Below are 13,079 nucleotides of genomic sequence, written 5' to 3'. Positions count from 1 at the left end.
GTTCACCAGTAAAGAAAGTGAAAGGAGAGGCTCAGGACAGGACCTTGAGACAGAAACCTAGAAAAAATGCTGCTTACTGGCTTGCTCTCTCGATCCCCAGGACCCCCTACCTAGGGATAGTACCACTCACAGTGGGCGGGGCCCTCCTTATTCAGTTAGGAATCAAGAAAATACCCCACAGACATGCCCACAGGGCAATTTGTTGGAGGCAATCCTCCCCAGTTGAAGCTTTGGGCCATGTCAACTTGACAGCTGAAGGTAGCTAGAAGTATGGTCTCCTGCAGTTAATGAACAGGATGGCTACAGTGCTGGTCACCAACCAGGATGCTTCCTGGCACACTGCCTGGCTTCTTTATAAAAAGGTTTGGTGACAAGTCATTTCTTTGGCACACCTAAAACATTTATGAAAGAGTCTCCATTAATCTCCCCAGTTCATGACAGTAGGATAATAAACCCTGGGACCTTGCACTCATGTTGGTTCCCATTTTCTCTGCAGACTTCTTTGAGTTAGAAAGTCTGAATGTTGAGATCTTACAGAGTCAGATTTGGGACCGAAGCTTTCATTTGGAGCTTACTGGTGACCTACTATTTATTTGCTTCCTCTACTCAATATTTTTCTCAAAATAAGATTTTTTTCCATGGGACTTCATCTAAGTATTTCAGCTTTCATAGTATAAACCATCTGTGGTCATTTGTGGAGTCTCTTTAGGTCATAGGAAGGTACTGTGTTTCCTATGTGCATAGCACGTAGGCAGGCCCTCCTCAGCACCACCACTGTGAGAGGATCATTCCCTTTGTCTCTAAGAAGCACACATGCAATTACAATGCAATTTTGTTTTCCATCTGTAATCATGGGAAACACAGAATGCTTGTACATTTGAAATACCTCAGGAATCCCCAGAGTTTTACCTCTTTTGTCCACGTGGTCACAGAATCTTTGTGAGAAAATGCTTTAACCAACTAAAAAGATAAAGAAAATGGGCCCGGAAAGATGGCTCAATGGTTAAGAGCATTGCCTGCTTTTGTATAGGACCGGGGTTCGATTCTCAGCACCCATGACAATCATGACAGTCTTCTTACCTCAGCCACTTGAGTACTGGGGTTACAAGCATATGTCAGATATTTTATTTTTCTCAGCATGAATTTTACACAAAAGGATAATCTTACTGGTTCTCACTTATCTGATTGTTCATCTGTTGTTGGACTTTTGACTTGTTTCTGCTTTTGTATCATTATTAAAGATGTCTTGGTAAATATACGTGTGTTCATGCCCAGCTTTGCCATTCTATGTTGCTGATGAGTGTTCACATATATAGCTTTTTAATTTCATTATCACTATTATTATTTCTTTTTTTGAGACAAGGCCACTATATATAGTTTTTAAATAACATTTTCATTTATTCTTTGAGACTTTCATACATGTATACAATGCATTTCGATAATACACACCCACCATTTCCTTCCTCAACTCCCATCAGACCCCCAGAGCATGTCCTCTTCCTAACTTCATGACCTTTTTTCTTACTATCTCATTGAGTCCATTCATTATTGCCTACCTGCACATAGCCAGTGGAAGTGATGTCATCCACTGAAGCATGGGTAACCTACCACGGTTATATCTACAGGGAAAAGGGCTTGCTCTCCCCATCAGCTGCCAATAGCTCCTCAGCTGGAGTTGGGGCCTCATGCACATGCCCCCCTTCGTGCTTGGCTGGAGACCAGCTCGATCTTGTGCAGGACTTGTGCAGGTAACCACGGTTGCTGTGATTCATTGGTGTAGAGGCCATGTCATGTCCAGAAGACAGCGTGTCCAGCACTCCTCATCATTCTCTCTCTTACATTCTTTCTGTCCCCTCTTCCTGAGCCTTGCTGGTGGTGATGGTGGAGTGTGATAATATTGTCTTCCCCAAAATATTGTGCACCCTAATAAACTTATCTGAGGTCAGAGAACAGAACAGCCACTAGATGTAGAGGCCAGAAAATGGTGGCACACACGCCTTTAAATCCTAGTATTCCAGAGGCAGAGATCCCTCTGGATCTCCGTGAGTTAAAAGTCACAGTGAAAACAGCTAGGCATGGTAACAAGAGCCTTTAATCTCAGGAAGTGATGGCAGGAAGCAGAAAGGTATATTAGGTGTGAGGATCAGGAACTAGTTGGTTAAGCTTTTAGGCTTTCGAGCAGCAGTTCAGCTGAGATCCATTTGGATGAGGACTCAGAAGCTTCCAGTCTGAGGAAACAGGATCAGCTGAGGAATTGCAAGATCCTTTAAGATTCATGCCACAGTGGAGGGCTTGACATAGGTGTACCATTGAGGTCTGACCTCTCAACCGTCACTTGTTTCTAGCACTTTGACCACTTGAGTGTGCTGGCCTCTGCCTGCTACAAAAAGAAGCTTCTCTGGTTAAAGCTGAGAGCAGTCCAGATGTGGGGCATAAATATAAATATTTAGGAGGCAGTTTGACAGCATCACAAGGGTAGCTTTTAATTTGAAAGTGAAATACTCCTTTTCATCATATTGTTGGTACCAGTTTAACAGGGAGGGTACCAGTTTCATCTGTTTGGCAAACATTTAAATTCTTTCCTTTGAGAACTGCTCATCTGTCATTCTTCCCCAGTTCAATTTGGTGTGTGATATGCTGCTATTAGATACATAAGAAAATCATCACACATTAAAGACATTATCTAAATTGATCTTTATTGGAAATGTTTTTCAATTCTGGTGTTTGCCTTTTAATTTTGATAATGGCACTTATTGATTGTAACTACTAATAACTGAAGTTTCTATTGTCTGTTTTTCTACTTCTCATAGCCCTGCTTTTGCCATATAAATTATTAAAATATTTATTCATGGGGCTGAAGAGATGCCCCATTAGTCAACAACACTGACCTGGGTTCAGTTCCCGCATGCCAGCTCACAACCATCTGTAACTCCAGTTCTGGGGAACTTGATGCCCTTTTCTGGCTTCTGTGGGCACAACATGAACGTGGTGCACTTTCATTACATGCAGGCAAAACATTCATGCATACAATAAAAATAAACACACCTTTTAAAGTACCTACTAAAACATTAACAAAAATTTCTGCAACAACCTTTGAATTTGAATAATGGATTAATTTTTTGTCACCTGTGAACAGTCTTAAGTCCATCTGAAAGGTTTTTATAAACAACAACAACAACAACAAATGGTTTTCTTTCATCTAAACCTTCTTATCTATTGTTTTTGGGTTCCATTCAATTTGTTTGTTTGTTTTTTCTTTTCTTTTTTTTTCTTTTTCCTTTTCCTGTCTCCATGCAAGTGTCCCTGTTTCTGGTGGGAAATTTGCTAAGTGATTTGTGTGTTTTGTTTTCCTTTGGGATTTGAATTATCCCAGAACCATCTTTTCTCTATTTTTTCTATAAATTCTGCTTCTCAGATGACAATGTCTGTGTTTGGTTTCACCCACATCTGAATGAAAGTTCCTTGTTTTCTTTGGAAATATGTACTGAAAGTTGAATCTTTAGAAAACTACAAGGTGATAATTCAAAGTCCGTGCAGACAAAGGGTTTTTAAGCTCAGAGCATCTTCAAGGAGTGCAGCTTCATTTGCTAAAATGAAGAACAGCCTCTTTTTTTAAATTTAATTTTGAGTTTCTGATTTAATTACATCATTTCTTCCTTCCCTTTCCTTTTTCCAAACTCTCCAATATGCCCTTCCCCATCCTCCTTCAAATTCATGGTCTCCTTTTTCACTAATTGTCATTGAATGCATATATGTATATGTATATACATATGTATTTCTATATACAACCTGCTTGGTCCATATAATGCTACCATTGTGTATGTTCTCAGGGATGACTATTTAGCACTGGACAACCAATTATCCTGCTCTTCTCTGAGGAAAGCCACCTCTCCTCCCACTCTCAGCTTTCCTTAGTTGTCTGTAGTTCTTTCTGTAGGGTTGAGGCCTCAAGGACATAACAACCCACACACATCTCTACCCTACCCCCTACCCAGTCCACTTTGGCTTGGTGAACAGCCTCTTTACATTCGAAAAGAACCCAGTTAGTTTGGGTAATGCTATTTATTTGTCTTTTAACCATTAATTTTTTGGGACCTTCTGTGATTAAGGGAGAGGATTCTTTCTCATATGGTCCAGGCCAGCCTTGAACTCACTATGTAGCTGAGGATGACCTTGAGTTCCTGAACCTCCTGTCTCCACCTCCCAAGTTCAAGAGATAGACGAGTGTTTTCTTAATTCTTGTTTCATATTCTTGCTGTCATCAGATGAGGACCTTGTATGTAATTGGAAGGAAACATCAGTGGCCTTAGGTGTGCAGGATGTGATGAGTACAGAAGCTGTTCCTGTTGACAAACTCATTGCAGTCTTTAAGACTGCCCTCTTTGATCCAGAGGAACAGAACAGACCTGGCTATCTGTCCCTTCTTTCAGGAAGACCAGGCTGAGCGTTTAAGATATCATTAGGGACACAAGAACAGCCATCGAACAGCTGAGATTGATCATCTGTTACTTTCATTTCTGTAGAAGCAGCAAAACTGAAATATTTGATGTGGAATGAATCAATTACAGCCATAGACATGCTAGGCTGGTCTTACCCTAGAAGCCATCAAAGGGTGAAGATGCCAAAAAGGTGGGTTGCAGGAATCAGTTTCCACCTGTTTTTGTTTTGTTTGGTGAGTTGTTTTGTTTCATTTTGTTTTTATTGTTATTGTTTTTTCAACTAACCACCTTAAAGAATTGGTACAGTGGACATGCAATGGAATTTGGAATGATCATCCATTGGAAAGAATCCTGTGAGGATTCCTGGGGCTCCTGAGAAATGATGTTTGGAGTTTGCATTTGTCTTCTACATTTGATCATTTTCATTGTTCAGAGAGAAAACAACTTCCTTCAGAAATAATAATAATAAAAAAAGAAAACTGTTAGGGACTAGAGAGATTGCTCAGCTGTTGAGAGCATTAGCTGCTCTTGCAGACGACCCAGGTTCAGTTCCCAGCACCCACATGGTGGCTCAGAACCATCTATAACTCCAGTTCCAGGGAATTTGAGAGCTTCTTTTTGCCTCCAAGATCACTGTACACACATGGTTCAGACATACATGCAGGCATACACATAAATATAAATCACAAAATATTTTTATATTTATTTTGTATTTGTATATGCATAATGTGTGTGTGTGTGGTTTCAAGCACACATATGACATTGTGCATGTCTGTAGATCACAGGCAGACTTTTGGAAGTCAGTTCTCTCTTTCTACCATCTGATCCTCAGTATCAAACTCAGGTCATCTGGCTTGGAGGCAAGCACCTTTAGTACTGGCCCTTAAATGTGAAATTTTGGTTTTCCTCTATTTTAAATAATCAGGCATGGATTAGGTCAAGAAATCCTATAGTTGGGAGATGCATGTTATATCTCATATTTCAAAGAGAAACTTCTAGTGATGGGTTGAGGATCAACTATAAAGGGAATAGTGTGTGTGTATGTGTGTGTGGGAATAGCTAATTTAGCATAAAGGTATATAAGTAGCAATTTGCTACCATCTGCTTGCTACTACAGTGGCATCTTATGGTGGTGGTGGTCTAGAGGAAGGAAGGCAAGGTTAGACTGAGATGACACAGACAATATCTGTGAACTGAGTATGATTTGTGAGACAGAAGAGCAGCCAAGGGAGGACCCTCAGTGAATGAAGCTGATAAGATGTAACTTACAATGGGGATTACCAGAGTGGAATTTACTCCTCTGTATCTTTCTATAACTTCATTTTCTTTCAGTTTGACAAATTAAGGACAGGAATAGTTTTTTTTTCCTTTAAAACAAAAAAACAAAAAAGGAGGCAGGGAGAAAAACAATTTCTTTCAGGAGTCGAAGTAATTTCAGAGCCATTTGTTTTTCCTAGATATCACCTTTCCTATCCTTTGTTCTCAAGTGTCCAAATGAAGTGTCAAAGCCACCTGCCCACAACAGTTAGGAGTTTATATGTGAGCACACACACTTTGAGGTGGTTGCTAGCATCCAACCGATGGTGCTGTGCAGGCAGTCATTGGAGATGAGCTCAGGGAAGTAGGCTGGGCTGAGAACAGGAAACTTGAGAGGAGGCTGGAGAGATGGGTCAGCAGTTCAGAGCACCATCTGCTCTTGCGTAGGATGTGGGTTTAATTCTTAGCACCCACCTGGTGGCTTGGAAATTCTGTAACTCCAATTCCAGAGGATCTGATGCCCTGTTCAGGCCTTTTTGGGCACCAGGAGGTCATGTGTGCACGGTGCACAGACATACATTCAGGGAAAAGACCCTTACATATAAATTTTTTAATTAAAAAAGTGGATGATTTTGTCATAGAAATTGGAACCCAAGGACTGGGATGACCTGAGAGTAAGTATCTAAAGAAAGAGAAAGAGAAAAGAAACCTAAAAAGTCCAAGATTGGATGAGCACGAGGAAGAACCAATAAGACAGAGAAGACCCAACTACAAAGGAAGGCACTTGAATAATGTGGGGTCCATTGAAAAAGCCGAGGAAGTCAAGAGTGCTCAGTTGTCTAAACTACTGCCAGGTCCAGGAAGATGAAGTCTGAGACTCAATCTGTAGATCTTTGTAGATAGAATCAGTTTGGCCCTAAAGAAAAGATGTTTCAGTTTGGGAACAATAGGCCAGTTGGAGTTTGTTCAAGTGGAAAATAAAAAGATGCTCAAGGATTTGACATGACTATAAATAAAGAGAAGGATAACAGCTAATTTGTGAGTTTTGTCTCAGTAAAGACAGGTGGGGGTAGGAGTGGAGGGGCAATAGACACAGCCAGATGCAAGACCTGGAGAAAGTTTCTTCCTTTAGTAGGCACTGCCTCAGGACCAGCACATTTGTATACTGATTGGAATGATCTCTAGGGAGACAGGTGTAACCATAAGCCAGTGAGAAGGGTAGAATACAGTGTGCAAGGGTAAGAGGTGGAGCAGGTAAGTGCAGGAGGGTCCCATACAGAATAGAAGGTGGAATTAAACTCCTGAGTAAAGGCAAAGACTGTAATAAATTGTGGTAGAATCTTGAATGTTCTCTCCAAACCCATTGTCTTTTCAGAAGAGCAAAAATCTCGGTCATCATCTCAGAGCTAATGCATAAAAACTGTGTAAAATTGCCTAGAAGCACTTGTGTCCATTTGAGGCTAAGAATCATAAAAATGAGTCCAGTGAGCATGGGTGAATATATTTAGAGTTTCCAGAGGATGGGGGGGCAGTGGCAAGAGAGTTGAGCATGATTATATTGAACATGAGCAATTCTATCGATAAATACAAAAACCTAAACTAGCTAAGAAGGTTATGGGTAAAGTACCATGAAGAGGAGATAAGAGAAGCAGAGGTCCAAGACAGGTGAATCACTGTTAGAGGCAGCTGCAAAGAAAGTGATTTGGAAATATAGAACATGGTGACTTTTCCAGAGACTAACTTGAACCTGAGGTTGGGGGATAGTATGATGACTAGGGAAACAAGTAAGCATGACCAATCAAGAGGAGACTTAGGCAGAGTGAAGGCAATCCACAGCTCAAAGGAGGCCACATAGGAAAGGAGCAGGTGCTAGAGAAGCTGGGCACTTGGATGTGAACATCCCCAGGAATGTCTACAGCATTTTCCACCGTGACCAAGGCTAACACCTCCATGGACTGGTAGAAGCACTCCATCTATCTGGAAGAAACAGGGATAGTCAATACAGTCTGATGGCAGGGACAAGGAGCATTGGTGGTCCAGCCCAAGAAAAGCCTGGGCTGCTCACAGAGCTGCCGTTCCCAAGCTCTGCTATGTATCATCACCTGCGGAGCCTTGACGTACATCAATTCCCACTTCCCAGCGTGTATCCAAGAAGTCAGAATGTCAGTGGGTGGGAGCGTGGCATGGGAAGTGTTCTGGATGTCGCCAGATGATTTCGGTGTCATCCGATTTTGAGCGCTGCATGCCGCAGAGTCAACCCATCCTATACCATTTGCTGAGAGTTGAAGGAGGGTGAGTTGATCTTGGCTGGGAGGCACTTCCTGAAAGTATCCTTGTATAAATGGAAACAGGAAATGGCAACAGCACCAAGAACAATAACAAAACAGCTGTGGGGAGCCAGCCGGAAATGAGGAGGTTATTGTGATAAGTAAGTTGATTATTTGAGAGTGTGAGGCATTCTAGTTCATAGATGGCCATGGGATATTGTGCCAGATCACTGTCTTTATCCTAGACCTCCTCAGTGGTAAAATGAGGCCAAAATCTGTATGTTTCAACTGTTGGTAGGATGTGAACACCCTTGGCCGAGTGCCCTTAGTAAACACAAGTTCCTCCATGGAAGACACTTTCGTATCTTCTCCATGGATGCCCTTGTAAAGCTCTTTTATTACATCACTTTTGCACATTTTCTCATGTGTTCATCAATACCATGTTCTATATAATTTGTTTTATTCCCAGGTAGTGCATGCAAAGAAAAATGTTCCTCAACTCATTTCCAAATAAACCTACTGTAAAGTTGAAAATATAAACCAAAGAATGCATTTAGTCACTTAACTTGGTAAATGTGGTACCTGACCAGTACAGTTGGCTGTGTAAACTAGTGGTTGTTCGTCCTCAAGATGGCATGACCAGCAAGGAACTTCTGTGGGTGCTTGGCTCTGCCTATTGCCAGTTGGGCAAAAGTTCATTATTCAAAATTTAGGGCCTGGTTTCAACTGGCTGTGTATGACTCTGAGGATACTGTGAAGTTGGAAAACTGTAAATCAAACTGTGATGGATGGGGGTTCACCCATGTCCACATTCGGGAGGTCACAGGACAACAGGCAACATGCCTGTGATGGAGGACTGGTCAGGATCACTGCTCTTCTTTCTCAAAAGCCGTTGCATGAGCAGGCCATGGTGTGCTCACCTGCAGTCCCAGCATCTGAGAAGCTAAGGCGGGACTGTCAGGAATCTGAGCCAGCATGGCTTGTAGAGGGAGACCTTGTCTCACAGAACAACAATAAAGTCATTGACTGTGCCTGCAGAAGACTGTCAATAGTAACTTCAGAGAAGGAAAAGAAGACAAGGGTTGTATGGTTTTCTCCCTTTGCTCCATGAATCCTTTTAGGAGCCATTGAGATAGCATATGTGACAAATGGATAAACCAGTTCCTGGCCTTACCTTCAGTAAGTGGTTGTCACTATCCATCATCAGTAACCACTTGAATTGGGGTTGTTTGCGGCTTTACAAGTCAGTGATATTACTAAAAGAATTAGAAAAAAAAATGTGTAAAAAATGTAAGTGTTCCTCATACTGCAGGATTTTGACTGTTTTCCTGATACTGTTTATGTGGGACTGAAGGGTTACAAGGACACATTTCATTTCCTCTGATAAAGGCAGGAAGTTGACAAAAGGGACCAGATGGCTCATTCCTTGGGTCCCTGGTCACTGGAGGCAGGAACATCGCTAGGACTGAAACCTACCCAGGAAATGCTCCTTTTTTCATCCTTTTTATCCCACAATAACCCACTGTTCCTTCTTACAACCTGCTGACTGTGAATCTGCTGAAGGTGAGTCATGGGGAACCAGTTTGCAGATTCTACAGCGGCCTTCAGAGGTAACACCCGAACACATCAGGCTGCAAAACTCCAAGGCTGCTCTAGCTCTGAGGACAAAACAAGCCTTCCAAAAATATCTAACAGCACAGCCTTTCTTCAGGCCCTTCCACTTTGATTTTCTGATTATAGTATAATAAACATATATAAATCCAATTTGGAAATTTTCAAGTCCTGTAAACTGGCCAGAAGCCTTCAGGTCAGCTAATAATAACTGGGCTAAGCAGTCTCTTGGCACCCTTCTCTAATACTTGACATCTTTCCCCGAGCTGTAAGTTAAACAAGCGTTGCAGGGTTTAAATAGCAGATTGCCAGCATGTTCTTTGACACAGCGGACTAGAACAGCAGTAAGTTGCTCTACAGGAGATGATGATTAGATGTCTTATGTTTCTCAGAACTACATGCCCTATCCCGATTTTACCAAAATCATGGGAGATGAAGACATTTTCATCACCAGAAACTGGTGATGCTCTACCATAAGGGCCGTTGGTTATTATGTTGATAAAGGGCCAATGACAAGTTGGTGGTCACTACTGATGTGGCTTTGAAGGGCAAGTAGCAGCATGGCTTCCACTCGAGCGTCTAGTTTTTTGTAGACTTGACCAAAGCCAGGGTCACCTGGGAAGAGGGAACCTCAAGTGAGAAAGTGCCTCTATCAGACTGGCCGGCAGGGAGGTCTGTGGGGGCATGATCTTGATTAATTATTATGGGGGCGGGCTCAGCCCACTGTGGGTGGAGCCACTCCTTAAAGGTGGCTCTGGGTGGTATAAAAAAAAAAAAAAGCAGGCAGATCAGGGCATAGGGACCAAACCAGCAACTAGCTTTCCTCTAAGGTTTTTTCCTCTGCTCCTGCTTGAGTTCCTACCCTGATTCTCCTCAGCATATGAGAGTGGGATCAGGGCCTGTGAGCCAATACACCCTTTCTTTCCCAAGTTGTTCTTGGCCAATGTTTTATCACAGCAAGCAAGCTAGGAGACCACTTTCATTAGAGTTTGTAATCCTTTTAGAATCTTTATGAGACAATCATGTGGGAGAGAAAAATTTAAGTTTTGCCTTCACTTGTTTGTGTGTGTGCAGCAGTATGTGTTCATGTGTGCATATAGTGTGTGTGTGCATGCCTGTGTGTGTCTGTATATGTGTATATAGTGTGTGTGTGCATATAGTATGTATCTCTCTGTGTGTGTGCACATTTTGTGTGTGTGTGTGTGTGTGTGTGTGTGTGTGTGTTTAGAGGCCAGAGGTTAACATTGGGCGTTTTCCTCAAACATTTGCTACCTTACTATTTGAGAAAGGGTCTCTCATAGAACCTGAAACTCTCTAACTCTGTTGGAAAAACTGGACAGTGATCCTCAAAGATAAGCTTGTCTCTCCTTGTCCACTGCCAGCACTGGGGTTACCCGTGCATTCTGCCACACACAGGTTTTATCAGGTCTGGGGATCTGAACTCCGGTCCTCGTGTTATGTGGCAAGCAGTTTTCCAGCTGAGCTGCCTCCCAGGCTCCTCACTCGGTCTTTGCAGGGACCGCACACTGCACCCCTTACCCTGTCCATGCTACAACTCCTGTGACTTTCCACTCGCTAGTGGTGTGAAATTTGCCAAGTTATCTCAGGTCTTTTGGGCAAGTTCTGTAGCCAGGATGCCTAGAACTCATATTTGTGTATAGAATATCTATCCTCCTCACCCAGTTTAGGCCTCGTGGGACTAACCAACTAGAATAAGGCAGGCACCTTGACAGTCCACTTGATTAGTTTATCTGACAGAGCATCTCCTACTCTCATCAGGTTCCCCCCCCCCAGGAGTAAAAACTGAAGTGGAAATCTGAGATCTTACTCCAGTGGGTGGGTCCTAACTCAGTCCTGGGTTGCCCCACATGCGAGGCTGTTTTGATCCACTGTGTACGTCACAGGTTGAATCTCTAGGACTATGTCTAGAGATGAAGAGCAGAATGAAGGCACATGACACAGTGCTTGTGGAGGAGAAGGTAAGAGGGCAAGGTTGGTGGAGGAAAACAGCTTCAGTCTCATCCTGGTTTGTTTTCTACTGATGTAATGAACACCACAACTCAAAGCAGCTTTGTGAAGAAAGCATTTGTTTATTTGTGTTCAGCTTAGAGGTCATCATGAAGGGAAGTCAGGGCAGGAACTCAAGGCAGGAACCTAGAGGCAGGAACTGAAACAGAAGCCATGGAGAAAACTGCCTACTGGCTTGCTCTCAGGCTCATGTTCAGCTACTTTCCCTCTACCTCCCAGGACAACCTGCTCAAGGGTGTCACTGTCCAAGGTGGACTGGGTCCCCCCACACCAATTATCAAACAAGAGAATGTTCCACAGTCATCCTACAGGCCAATAGGACAGAGATATTTCCTTCATTGATATTTCTTCTTTCCAGATATGTGTCACATTGATGGAAGCTAGATATCAAATATCAGTAGACATTTGGCCAACCTCACCAGAAGCTGCCTTACTGACTTCTAACTCACTACGAAGCCAAGAATGCCTCGACCTGATCCTCCTCTACCACTTCTCTCCCTGTGGGTTCTGGAATTGATGGCATTCATCAGCACACTTGCTTTCCTGCAGCACTGGGGGTCAAACCTAGAGATCCTTGCATGCTAGGCAAGCTCTCTGCCCGCTAAACTACACCCTGAGCCCCTCACCAAAAGTTTTAAAGAGGGGATAGTACTGGGATCAAGAGAGATGGGTCTTTATATTTTCAGACCAAACATTTTTTGAATGGATGCAGGTCAAAAAATTTAATCTAGACCAAGATGTATACCCAAAGGTCCCTTCTTCTCTCCCTTCCCCTTATACCCCCCCTCCTGCTTCCCTCCCTCTTGGGTAATGACACCAGGATACAAAACTCCAGACTTGGAAAGGACTGTGGATGGCTTACTTCAATGCTTTGATGTCCCTAGAGAGCTTGGTGAAGGACAGTGTAGGAATGCCCTGCTCAGGGCAGAGGGATAGTAGTGCCTTTGCCTAGGAGGCCTTCAGTTCTGAGGCTGCTTCCATCACCATATCTCTAGGGTGCTGAGGATCATGTATATCACCCACCATCCCAGACTGCGCTACACATCTACAAAGAGATGCTAAAAACTCAAACACATAATATTTCACTTTAACTCTATGCTGTCATCCCACGGTCTCCATCTTGGCTTTCAGACAGAACCACTGAATTAGTTTTTCCAAAAATATAAATTTCAGAGTACATTCTGAAAGTTCCAAAAGACATTTTATGGCCCCAAAAGAACAGTTAAAAATGTAAACATGCTAAAGCATAAGTAATAAATCAAGGATATTAAACCCACAGAAAAATGTCATGAAGTCTGTGAACACCACACAAAATGTGTTTAGCATTGTTGTACATTGTTGATCCTCTAAAAATCTTCACTTGCTTGATGCTCTGTGCAGAGATCTTGGCCCTTGCAGGATCAGAGTCCCTCAGAGTTCTTCTTCCCTGCTAGCATAGGAGATCAGGAGGGAGGGCATTTTAGGCCTCCCCAAATAT

This window comes from Peromyscus leucopus, chromosome 3 (assembly GCF_004664715.2).
Source record: "Peromyscus leucopus breed LL Stock chromosome 3, UCI_PerLeu_2.1, whole genome shotgun sequence".
Classification (NCBI taxonomy): Eukaryota; Metazoa; Chordata; class Mammalia; order Rodentia; family Cricetidae; genus Peromyscus; species Peromyscus leucopus.
This window is presented reverse-complemented; position numbering follows the sequence as displayed.